Source organism: Girardinichthys multiradiatus, chromosome 14 (genome assembly GCF_021462225.1).
Source record: "Girardinichthys multiradiatus isolate DD_20200921_A chromosome 14, DD_fGirMul_XY1, whole genome shotgun sequence".
Classification (NCBI taxonomy): domain Eukaryota; kingdom Metazoa; phylum Chordata; class Actinopteri; order Cyprinodontiformes; family Goodeidae; genus Girardinichthys; species Girardinichthys multiradiatus.
Genome location: NC_061807.1, coordinates 43,279,763 through 43,293,290, shown reverse-complemented (window position 1 = coordinate 43,293,290; position 13,528 = coordinate 43,279,763). Strand labels below are relative to the sequence as shown.

Genomic DNA, 13,528 nt, shown 5'->3' with positions numbered 1-13,528 from the left:
TCCATGATTGCATAGATAATAGATTGTCAGACTGCTAATCTGTCTCAGTGACAGCAAAGAGTAGCCCGGGGGCTCACAAGTAACAGTCTTAGCTATTCATAACTCAGAGTCCTGTCACATTCTAGAATGTTCTGACACAACAATTGTAGCATGCATCAGGAATGAACAGCAGGTATTGGTGCAACAGGAACTGTCTTCATCTTAACACAACCAAAACAAGGGTACAGTAGGGTGTTGGCGGAGTTTAGAAGATCGAAGGATTCCCATCTGCCTATCTCCGTACTTCCAGCAAATCAGTCTTCTTCATGCTTTTCTTAAACAAAAGTGGATCCTTCCCGTGTTGTCACAAGATGGTGTTGTTTAAGTCTATGGCTCATTCTGCATGCAAATGCATAATCATTCATTTCAGTAACCAATGCCCCCATCGTTTTTTTCATAGCAACCAGTCTTCTAATTAGACTTAAAACTTTCTAGCTAATTGCACTAAAACGTTACTGTCATTCAATCCCCTGTTTATTATCAGTATACAACCACTCAACATCTCCCATCTGTGTATGCCCATTTGGCCCTCCTGTCCTCTGCCAGACATGATCCAGAGGATAACTGCACTTGCTGACCACAATTTATTTGATGTTGTCTACACAAAAGGAAGCCAAGTGAAAATGGTTCCGCAGACATTTATTGTGAGAGAGAAGCTCTTCTCCTTCCTGTACATTTCCAGCTGAATTCCACGAGCCTGACAGCTGGGGAAAATAAAGCGCACGCGCAGCATGTCTGTACCCACTTGGAGCGCAGAGAGAGCACGAGATGCAAGCCACCAATGAGAGGAGCGCAAAACGGTGATCCCCAACCACAAGGTGTAATTATGTTGCCCTCATGTCCCGAGGGGAACTCGGAATGAAGCGCTTTTCCCTGTTTAAATGTGATTCCATATTTGATCATTTACATAATCACCAAAGTCCTGATTTTTCACACACAATAATAAATAAATTTAAAGTTCCTTCTGTCACCATTCTCTAACACAAGAAAGAAAGAAAGAAAGAAAGAAAGAAAGAAAGAAAGAAACCGTAAATAACACTTTAGTGGAACACAAGCAATTAAATAAACTTCCTACAATGATTGTATTCGTGAGTTGGGGAAAATGTTTGTGCAGTTTATGTTATGCGTATTTTCATTTCTACTGTGACAATATTCATGTTATTTAACCCAAAAAACAACATTCTTGTTCCTATTATTAAACTAAACTAAAGGGAGTCAGCATTTAGCTAAACTGAAGACTTTTAAATGCAAAACCCAACAGGTAAAAACGCTCATATCTATTTGATAATTTTATCATTTTATAATTTTTGATAATATCTTTTTTTTTTCCATATCGCTCATATCTTTTTGATAATTTTGTCAAAGGACCTTCTGTGCAAATTTCAGCCAATATTTAGGTAAACTGCATTGATACTGATGATGGGAAAAATAACCAAATAGTTAAGGATAAGACACAAACCCCACAAGCTTTACTGTATCTCATCACAGATCCTTTCTTGCTGCCAATTCAACAATTTTCATATCAGTTATAAACACTGTTGGACCCTTTAAAATAAACCAAAAAAACATAAGGATGGGAGATTTAGAAGTCTCCGATATTTCAGGCGTTTTGTCAGCGAGCTGATTTACTTCTACTACTACTACTACCGATACCTATCATACCTTCTTGTTTTAGCTTAACTGCTGAAACGTTGATTTCCGTCCATTTTGGTCCGCGGAGGACGCCGTAGTTCCATGTGAGTTTACGGCGTTCTACCGGGAGCTGAATGAAGAAGGTACAGTTCTATTAGCAGCGGTTATAGGATTTGTTTTATATATATATATATATAAATATATATGTGTATGTTCTTCAGCCGCTTTTAGAGGGTAGTTAGGCTACAGTTAGACTCGTCAGTCGCTGACACTTTTCACTAGCTCGTGTTGATATGTTATCCTGCTAACTTCACACCAGTTCACTTATTAGCATGTTGGAGAGAATGTAGACGTGCCGATGCTGAAAGCCTTCTCGGACTGTTTAGTACATGTGTTAGAAGCAAGATAAGCTGGAGATAGCAGACAGAATCTAACGGACTGATTTGACATATTTACCGGCACACTGAATGAAACACAGCAAGCATCCTATGAATCGGCCTGCATGGCGCCATTTAAAAGCAAGAGTTGAAATGAAAAGTTCATTTTGATTAACCTGAGCCTTCTGCTAATGTTTCGGCTGAGTGAAGGGGCATTAATACTGACGACAGCAGAGTTGTGTTGTGCATTTATCCTCTTCCATGCGTTGCAAAAGAACCCAAACACCTCGGACTTTTCCACATTTGATCAAGTTCCAAACGTAACTTTCAACATGTTTTACTGGGATTTTATGTGAAAACCAACTAGCGAATTGTTCAAAGGAAGAAAAAATCTTCTAAAGCACTTGTTTACAAGAAACTCAGAAACCTGTAGTCTTAGTCCACATGCATGTCTTTTGGGCCATGTCTCTACCACCCTGGTACATCTACAGACAGAACTTTTTGCCTATTCTTGTATGATTAGCTCAGGTCAGATTGGATGTAGAGCAGGGGTGTCCAAAGTGGTTTCTTGAGGTTTGGTATCCTGCATGTTTTAGATATTTCCCAGCTTTAACACACGAGATTCAGGTGATTGCAGTTTAGCAAAAGCCTGTTCATCAGCCATCAAGGGAAATCAGGTGTGCTGAAGCAGGAAAACATCTAAAACATGCAGGACACCAGCCCTGGAGAACCAACTTTGGACACCCCTGATGTAGAGCATCTGTCAACATCAATTTTAAAGCCTTGCCACATTCTCTCTGCTGGATTTAGGTAAGGACTTTGACAAGTCTTATGCAGCCTCTAACAGGATTTCTTACAGGACTGTCCTATATTTAGCTCCATACATTTTCCCATTAACTCTGACCAGATTCCTTGATCTTACTGAAGAAAACCTTCCCCACGGCATACTGCATCCATCACCATGTTTCATTGTTGGGATAGTGTGCCCAAATGCAGTATTAGTTTACTGATGTTTTGGTCTCACCTGACCAGAACTCATTCTTCTAAATGTTTCTGGGGCAAAACTACAAACAGGACTTGTTATGGCTTTATTTTGGTCACTCTACCACAAAAGCCAGATTTGAGGGGTGCACACTTAACCCGTTCAAGGCCAAGGTTACTTTATTTGTTTGGATGGGTAGATTTGTTCAGCAGCAAAAATCTAGAGGTAGACATCCACATGTAACAAATGTTAAAAAACACAAAGGATCAGAGTGAAGGAAAGACAAAACACAAGCGTTGTATGTCCTGTCAACAGATGCTCCTAACTGAGCGGTGTATATCTGCAGTTTTTCTACAGTCTCATAGTCCTTTTGGCTGCTACTCTGATTATTGCTTCCTTTGCCTCATTTTTCAGTTGACGTGGACCTCCATGTCTAGGGTATGTTTGGAGTTGTACCATTGTCTTTCTGTTTTAGGATGATGACTGAAACAGTTTCTGTGAGATGTTCAAAGTTAGGGACGTTGCTGTGTTCCTTGGTCTTCATCACGCTGTTTGTTCATTAATGTCTAACAAACATCCAAGGCCTTCTTCTTCTTCGAGTTTTATGGCGGTTGGCGACCAACTTGAAAGGGCATTAGTGCCACCTGCTATTCCGCTAGTCTGTGAGACAAAAAAAAAAAAACCACTACCTACACCCTCCAATAGAGCCCTGTGTCATTTAAAAAGGACAGCAATATCCCCAGTTGTGCTCTACTACCAAAACCCAAAATACTTTTCAAAGTAAACTCCTTTACCCCTTGTTCCTTCAACCTTTCCCTTAAAATCTCTCTATGTGCACTATAACTTTCACACCTTAACACCACATGCTCAACTGTCTTGTCTTCCTGGCAACCATCACAACTACCTGTCTCATGGTTCCCTGTTATGTATAGAGTACTATTAAGTGTACAATGTCCTAACCTTATTCTTGTAATAACAGATTCTTCTCTCCTATACCCTCCCTGCACTCTGGACTCACCTGTCCTACTGTGAACATCATACAATTGTCTTCCCTTTCCATTAACGCACTCTCATTGTCCTTCCTGATTTATATGCTTCCAAAACAGCGGGGTGGGGCTGCTGGCGCTGACCTGATGGTTGGGCGGGCTAGACAGTATGCTGCTCTGCTGGCTGTCTTGTTCGGTGGGGATCGGGGCGGCAGGCTAGAGTGTGGCGCGGAGGGGCTGCAGCATGTGGGGTGGGGGGAGTTGTGTCCTCTTCTTGGATGTGGGGTCACCGGCATTTGAATCGCCTGAGCGGCGATGGTAGAGCTGAACTGGATAATGTTTCTCCCTGGGCTATCGTTGCAGTGGTGGTGATGTGGTGTGTTTTTGTGGCTCCGGGGGGCGTGGTGGAAAAATTCATGTTGGGGCTCATGGGGTTGAGATCAGAATTCATTGGGAGGTTGGGACTGTTTCATCCTGTGGTGGGTCTGGTTGGCGGGCTTGTTTGGACCAGGTAGAACCCTCTTTTGTACATGACTCCCTCTCCAGATGAGGATGGGGGTTGTTGGGGTCTGGGCCCGGGTCGCTCGGGTTCGGGCGGTGCTGGTATTAGTCTGGGCTGGTGCGGTCTGCCTGTCTCCACCCCCGGAGGTAGGGGGACCACCTCCTCAGTCTGGGTGATGGTTGTCCCTATGGGGTATCGGCACCTGGGCCTGGGAGTATAGAGTATTTATGGGGAATGTGAGTGAGTGTACGACGTCCATTGCTGTTTGTCTTTACGTTGGGTGCATGGGTGTGAGTGTTTTTTTGTGTGTACATATGAGGAGGGGGATGTGTGATTGTGACTGTGCGTGCCTTTTTTTGTGTCAGGTCGGGTCTTGGACTGCTCCCTCTCCTGGATCAGTTTACGCCCCCCTTCAAATGTGGGGCCTATTTCCTGCCCACCACACTACCTGCCGGTGGCTGGTGTCTCTGTCTGCTGGTGTGCTTGTGGTTCTTGGTGTGTGGGGCTGGGTGCTTTGGTGTGTGCCGGCTCATTCCTGGTAGCTGCTTGCTGGGGCCTGGACCCCTGGGCTATGTCGGGCCTCTGTTTGGGGAGTAATATGTCCCAGGGTCTCTGGGTCCATGGGTGAATCTGCTCTGGCGTAGACAGCTGCCGGTGGGGCTTTTGGGCTTGTTGCTGCAGCTCTATGGGGCTTCTGCACTGTGGCTGCTGGGTGGTTCCCCTGGGGCTCTTCTCTGGGGGGGGTTACGGTTGTCCCGGCGATGGTTGTCCTGGGGTTCCTGTGCTCTTGGGGACATTCGAGGTCTATGGCTTGGATTTTCTCCGTATCTGTCCTAGGTCTGTGGCTCCTCACACTAACGTTTGAATATTTTTATGGAGAAACCTTGTTTACACAAACGTGCTCACACTCAGACCCACAGGTGTTTAGATTCAGGTATTAACAGATACTCAAATGTTCTATATTGAGATGCATTTTTCAACAATTACATCTTGCATTCATAAGTACTGTGCACTTTTTGGTTAAACTGTTATTCTGTATGTTTCTGCAGGTATAGAAGCAAGCAGGGTGTTATCTTGTAATCTCTTCATTCTTATTTCTCTCCTCCATTCTTTTCTCCTTCTCTCCCTTTTTCCTTTTTGCCGCACTTCTCTATTTCGTGCTTCTTGTTTTTTTCTTTTCGTTTCTGTCTCTGTGTGTATAACAATTGAAATAATCCCAAAGCAGTTTCTGATAAAGTTTCTTTTATAAATATCAAGCGGAGCATTAAAGCGTTAGCTGCAATTCTCCACTTGTAAAAGTAAATCTGATGGACTTCTTCTTGGCACTCAGACAACAATTCTGAGCACTACTCTGCCAGACAGGACACGGTAAAAAAAAAAGAAAATTAATTGAAAATAAAATGGTAGTTCTTTAAAAATGACAAGCAATATCCTATAGTAGCTATTTATTAAAAACTACAAGTTGTCTTTTTTTTTTTAAAGGTCACATAACATTAGAGGCTCTAAATGAGATTTATTTGGCTGGATTGAGGACAAAAAAGCCTTTTTGGTTTAAAAAGGTTGCAGAGCCCTGGTTTGGAAGAAGGCTACAAAACGTGCAACCGCTCAAAATTCATTGACGTTAAAGAGCCTGTAACATCGAATTGTTTTGATAAATCCAATTACATTTATGGAAGAGAAACATTAATAAAATATTTCAAAACATAAATTCATGTTGCTGAAATCAACAGTTGTTGAGTCAGAAGAAGAAAGTCAGCTTTCATCAGATGGCAGAGCACAAGTGCTCAAGATGCGGACGGCCACCAGAGTCTGTTATTGCCAGATGCCGGAGCAAGGCCGGAGTCAATCTGGATGAATCATACTGCACAGGAACCAGCACGGGCACAACATCCGGATTTTCAAGAATAATTCACTAAAGACGGACTAGATTTTGCTATATCAGTAAATACATGCATATATTTATTTATATACAGTAAGGACCAAAAGTTTGGACACACCTTCTCATTCAAAGAGTTCTTTATTTTCATGACTATGAATATTGTAGCCTCACACTGAAGGCATCAAAACTATAAATTAACACGTGGAATTATATACTGAACAAAAAAAAGTGTGAAATAACTGAAAATATGTCTTATATTCTAGGTTCTTTAAAGTAGCCACCTTTTGCTTTGATTACTGCTCCACACACTCTTGGCATTCTGTTGATGAGCTTCAAGAGGTAGTCACCTGAAATGGTTTTCATTCACATGCGTGCCCTGTCAGGTTTAATAAGTGGGATTTCAAACCTTATAAATGGGGTTGGGAACATCAGTTGTGTTGTGCAGGAGGTGGATACAGTACACAGCTGATAGTCCTACTGAATAGACTGTTAAAATATGTATTATGGCAAGAAAAAAGCAGCTAAATAAAGAAAAATAAGTGGCCATCATTACTTTAAGAAATGAAGGTCAGTCAGTCCGAACAATTGGGAAAACTTTGAAAGTGTTTCAAGTGCAGTCGCAAAAACCATCAAGCGCTACAAAGAAACTGGCTCACATGAGGACCGCCCCAGGAAAGGAAGACCAAGAGTCACCTCTGCTGCGTACAATAAGTTCATCCAAGTCACCAGCCTCAGAAATCGCAGGTTAACAGCAGCTCAGATTAGAGAACAGGTCAATGCCACACAGAGTTCTAGCAGCAGACACATCTCTAGAACAACTGTTAAGAGGAGACTGCGTGATTCAGGCCTTCATGGTAAAATAGCTGCTAGGAAACCACTGCTGAGGACAGGCAACAAGCAGAAGAGACTTGTTTGGGCTAAAGAACACAAGGAATGGACATTAGACCAGTGGAAATCTGTGCTTTTGTCTGATGAGTCCAAATTTGAGATCTTTGGTTCCAACCACCGTGTCTTTGTGCGGCGCAGAAGAGGTGAACGGATGGACTCTACCTGCCTGGTTCCCACCGTGAAGCATGGAGGAGGAGGTGTGATGGTGTGGGGGAGTTTTGCTGGTGACTGTTGGGGATTTATTCAAAATTGAAGGTATACTGAACCAGCATGGCTACCACAGCATCTTGCAGCGGCATGCTATTCCATCCGGTTTGCGTTTAGTTGGACCATCATTTATTTTAACAGGACAATGACCCCAAACACACCTCCAGGCTGTGTAACGGCTATTTGACCAAGAAGGAGAGTGATGGGGTGCTGCGCCAGATGACCTGGCCTCCACAGTCACCGGACCTGAACCCAATCGAGATGGTTTGGGGTGAGCTGGACCGCAGAGTGAAGGCAAAAAGGCCAACAAGTGCTAAGCATCTCTGGGAACTCCTTCAAGACTATTGGAAAACCATTTCAGGTGACTACCTCTTGAAGCTCATCAACAGAATGCCAAGAGTGTGCGGAGCAGTAATCAAAGCAAAAGTTGGCTACTTTGAAGAACCTAGAATATAAGACATATTTTCAGTTATTTCACACTTTTTTGTTCAGTATATAATTCCACGTGTTAATTTATAGTTTTGATGCCTTCAGTGTGAAGCTACAACATTAATAGTCATGAAAATAAAGAAAACTCTTTGAATGAGAAGGTGTGTCCAAACTTTGGTCTGTACTGTATGTATTAGCAATTGTTTAGATCAACTAGTTTAGTTACTGGGCTATGTACATTAACGAAGGTATTCTAAACTTAACAATTAAACATTAAATGCATCAAACTAAGCAACAAACATAGCTTCGATGACTCGGTGAACTCACCCATTGTAGAACAAAACAGGAAAATATCTGGATGCAAGAAACAAAAAGTGGAGCAGTTTTAACAGGTTTAACTTCCACAGAATGAGTTGTTTTGGACTTGCTACTGCAGTTACTACTGGCTTTTATTGTACGATCTGCGTATGGTTCTTGGAGCAAAAAAACACAATTTCACAATTGCAGTGTTCCCATTAAATGAGAAATACAATTAAATTCACATGTGAATAAGTTTGTTCACACGAGAACTTATTAAAAAACATGGCGGCAATGGATATAAACTTGGTAATCTTGGTAAATGCTTGTATTTCTTGGCTTTTTGGAATCAAAAATGCTGGTAATGCCCCTGTCGCAAATTAAATTAAAAAAATACTCTCCTGGTGAATCCAAACATGTCTTCCTACTACTTCCTGTCGTCTTCTTTGTCTTTTTCGCGAGTAGTACCATTCGGTTGTTGATCACATGACTCGTGTGATGCATGTTTCTATTGCAGTTTTGCTAAATACACCAATTTTGATACGGCCAAAAACCACCTCACCCTAGTTCAAAAATGTTTTTGTGAAAAACGTGAGTTTTTGCGATATTTTTGATTGGTATATATATATATTTTTTTTCTTCTCATAATTACAATTTGTGCAATATGATGGTAGATGAAAACACAGCTACAAGCACTTTAAAATTTCTGACTAACTCTGAACAGCTCTGGTTAATGGAGTTGCTTTTCTATAAACCTCTGCATGTTGTTTTTCTAGCATGTTGCATTTTTTATTTGCCAATTAAAAAACCCAATCATTTGGCTTAGCCCTGTTTCAGTGATCATAGACCTTTACTAAAGCCATAAGAGTGGAGGTGTCTGTCCAGCGTGTGCAGATAGTCACACAGTAAAGCCTGAGGGGTATTGTATCTAAAGCACTTGTTGGCTCAACTCGGCTCATGCATTGTCCTCACTTGTAATACTAATGCAGACCTTGCAGTACAAGCCATGGCTTTGTTATTTCACTATAAAGTAAAAAATGCTGCAGAAGCCACTGGAACTCATTTGTTCTAGATAATTTCAATAAGGTTCAACTGATCATTGTTTGATGAGTTTGAATCAGCTATGGAAATGAAGATATTTGCTTTTGGGTTAGTAAAAATTAACTTTTAATATTGCTACTAAACTTGCTAAAATCTTGAAATAAGACATGAGTGAAGGTCACAGGGTCTGCAGACCGCAGGATGCAAGCACCGAGTCACACTCAAGTACATCTATTAGTAGAGATTTGCTGCTCACCTACCTGTTAATGTAGCCACAGAGCAGAGCTGGATCCAGCATGGAGAGTGCAGGGTTGTGAGCAACCAGCTGGTTTATCAGAAAAATAACTGCAGGAAGAAGGGTTGGGTGTCTGGGGAGGTGGGCTGGGGGGCGTGGGTCTTTGGGAGGGTGGGGTTGGCAGTGCACAGGCTACGCAAATCATCCTCCTCTTTTTTTTTTTTTTGTCAACATATCCTGTTTGGCAGAGTAACACTGAAACTTGTCTGAGTGCCAAGAAGAAGCCCAATAGATTTACTTTCACAAGTGGAGCATTACGGCTAATGTTATAATGCTCTGCGAGAGATATACAAGGGCTGGACAATGAAACTGAAACACCTGTCATTTTAGTGTGGGAGGTTTCATGGCTAAATTGGACCAGCCTGGTAGCCAGTCTTCATTGATTGCACATTGCACCAGTAAGAGCAGAGTGTGAAGGTTCAATTAGCAGGGTAAGAGCACAGTTTTGCTCAAAATATTGAAATGCACACAACATTATGGGTGACATACCAGAGTTCAAAAGAGGACAAATTGTTGGTGCACGTCTTGCTGGTGCATCTGTGACCAAGACAGCAAGTCTTTGTGATGTATCAAGAGCCACGGTATCCAGGGTAATGTCAGCATACCACCAAGAAGGACGAACCACATCCAACAGGATTAACTGTGGACACAAGAGGAAGCTGTCTGAAAGGGATGTTCGGGTGCTAACCCGGATTGTATCCAAAAAACATAAAACCACGGCTGCCCAAATCACGGCAGAATTAAATTTGAACCTCAACTCTCCTGTTTCCACCAGAACTGTCCGTCGGGGGTGGATCAGTGATGGTTTGGGCTGCCATATCATGGCATTCCCTTGGCTCAATACTTGTGCTAGATGGGCGCATCACTGCCAAGGACTACCAAACCATTCTTGAGGACCATGTGCATCCAATGGTTCAAACATTGTATCCTGAAGGCGGTGCCGTGTATCAGGATGACAATGTACCAATACACACAGCAAGACTGGTGAAAGATTGGTTTGATGAACATGAAAGTGAAGTTGAACATCTCCCATGGCCTGCACAGTCACCAGATCTAAATATTATTGAGCCACTGGGGTGTTTTGGAGGAGCGAGTCAGGAAACGTTTTCCTCCACCAGTATCACATAGTGACCTATCCACTATCCTGCAAGAAGAATGGCTTAAAATCCCTCTGACCACTGTGCAGGACTTGTATATGTCATTCCCAAGACGAATTGACGCTGTATTGGCCGCAAAAGGAGGCCCTACACCATACTAATAAATTATTGTGGTCTAAAACCAGGTGTTTCAGTTTCATTGTCCAACCCCTGTATATGCAGTACAGACCAAAAGTCTGGACACACCTTCTCATTCAAAGAGTTGTCTTTATTTTTATGACTATGAATATTGTAGCTTCACACTGAAGGCATCAAAACTATGAATTAACACATGTGGAATTATATACTGAACAAAAAATTGTGAAACAACTGAAAATATGTCTTATATTCTAGGTTCTTCAAAGTAGCCACCTTTTGCTTTGATTACTGCTCCACACACTCTTGGCATTCTGTTGATGAGCTTCAAGAGGTAGTCACCTGAAATGGTTTTCAAACAGTCCTTGAAGGAGTTCCCAGAGATGCTTAGCACTTGTTGGCCCTTTTGCCTTCACTCTGCGGTCCAGCTCACCCCAAACCATCTCGATTAGGTTCAGGTCCGGTGACTGTGGAGGCCAGGTCATCTGGCGCAGCACCCCATCCCTCTCCTTCTTGGTCAAATAGCCCTTACACAGCCTGGAGGTGTGTTTGGGGTAATTGTCTTGTTGAAAAATAAATGATGGTCCAACTAAACGCAAACCGGATGGAATAGCATGCCGCTGCAAGATGCTGTGGTAGCCATGCTGGTTCAGTATGCCTTCAATTTTGAATAAATCCCCAACAGTGTCACCAGCAAAGCACCCCCACACCATCACACCTCCTCCATGCTTCACGGTGGGAACCAAGCATGTAAAGTCCATCCGTTCACCTCTTCTGCGCTGCACAAAGACACGGTTGTTGGAACCAAAGATCTCAAATTTGGACTCATCAGACAAAAGCACAGATTTCCACTGGTCTAATGTCCATTCCTTGTGTTCTTTAGCCCAAACAAGTCTCTTCTCCTTGTTTCCTGTTCTCAGCATTGGTTTCCTAGCAGCTATTTTACCATGAAGGCTTGATTCACACAGTCTCCTCCTAACAGTTGTTCTAGAGATGGGTCTGCTGCTAGAACTCTGTGTGGCATTGACCTTTTCTCTAATCTGAGCTGCTGTTAACCTGCGATTTCTGAAGTTGGTGACTCGGATGAACTTATCGTCCACAGCAGAGGTGACACTTGGTTTCCTTTCCGGGGGCGGTCCTCATGTGAGCCAGTTTCTTTGTAGCGTTTGATGGTTTTTGCGACTGCACTTGGGGACACTTTCAAAGTTTTCCCAATTGTTGGGACTGACTGACCTTCATTTCTTAAAGTAATGATGGCCACTCGTTTTTCTTTACTTAGCTGATTTTTTCTTGCCATAATACAAATTCTAACAGTCTATTCAGTAGGACTATCAGCTGTGTACTGTATCCACCTCCTGCACAACACAACTGATGGTCCCAACCCCATTTATAAGGTTTGAAATCCCACTTATTAAACCTGACAGGGCACACCTATGAAGTGGAAACCATTTCAGGTGACTACCTCTTGAAGCTCATAAACAGAATGCCAAGAGTGTGTGGAGCAGTAATCAAAGCAAAAGGTGGCTACTTTGAAGAACCTAGAATATAAGACATATTTTCAGTTGTTTCACACTTTTTTGTTCAGTGCATAATTCCACATGTGTTAATTCATAGGTTTGATGCCTTCAGTGTGAAGCTACAATATTCATAGTCATGAAAATAAAGACAACTCTTTGAATGAGAAGGTGTGTCCAAACGTTTGGTCTGTACTGTGTATATATATATATATATATATATATATATATATATATATATATATATATATAAACATTATTAGAAAATGCTTTGGCATTATTTCAATTGCAGTAGATACGGAAAAAAAGTGAGAGAGAGATTGGGAAAAAGGAAAAAGGGAGAGAAGGAGAAAAGAATAGAGGAGAGATAGAAGGGTGAAGAGAATACAAGATAACTGATAGATAACTGCTTCTACACCTGCAGAAACATATGACAGCAATGTTATCAAAAAGTGAATACTAATGAATCCAAGATGTATTTGGTGGTAATTGCAGCTCACTATAGAACATATGTGTATCTGATAATACCTGAATGCAAACACCTGTGGGTGTAAGTGTGAGCATGCTTGTGTATATACGTTTCTCTATTAAAACATATGCAATAGCGAGGGGCGAGAATCCCGTTTTATTTTTGGGGGCGACACTAAACAGAAAAATATAGTAATTCTTGGGGTGGACATGGAAAAACAAGCTCTCTCTCTCTCTTTCCTTCCTTCCTGCTCCTTGGCAATTTTTCAGCATGTTAAAATTAAGTTATTGAAAGTAATATTTGTAGTTTTAGCATTGCAATTTATTAGTCTATATTTATTAGGCCATATTTTGAAGTTTTTCTATGTTCAACCAGCAATGTCAACAGTGGTATTAGATGGATGGTAGCAATAGTCCATCTTTATGATTACATCTAACAGAACTTATTTGCATCCTGCCCCTCATTTACACTTTAGTCCATCAAAGTAGTTTTTAGAAGAAATTAAAGCTCAAAGTTCAAAACTTTAAAGGATGTACCTTCAAAAATAATCAAACAAAATCAAACTCCTCCTCAGAAATATATATTTACTTAAGTGTCAACAAACAAAAATTGAACAACTTACAACTATGCCACAAAATATGGCAACTTATAAATGTGCAGTGCTTAACCTTTGAAGTTATACATTGTAACAGTTTGACCATAAATAAAATATGCTTTAACCATTTATCAATGTATCTGCTGTATGTTATTTGTCTGTGA

The 13,528-nt window shown here is 41.5% G+C and overlaps 1 protein-coding gene across 1 annotated transcript in view; it reads left to right on the top strand.

Annotated features, from left to right (window-relative positions):
- Nucleotides 1-1,736: 1,736 nt before the first annotated feature.
- focad (focadhesin) overlaps nucleotides 1,737-13,528 on the top strand; it is a 76,124-nt gene continuing 64,332 nt past the window's right edge. The window contains exon 1 of the mRNA XM_047385552.1: nucleotides 1,737-1,814. The gene's annotated coding sequence lies outside the window, so the exon portion shown is untranslated. The remainder of the gene's footprint in view (nucleotides 1,815-13,528) is intronic.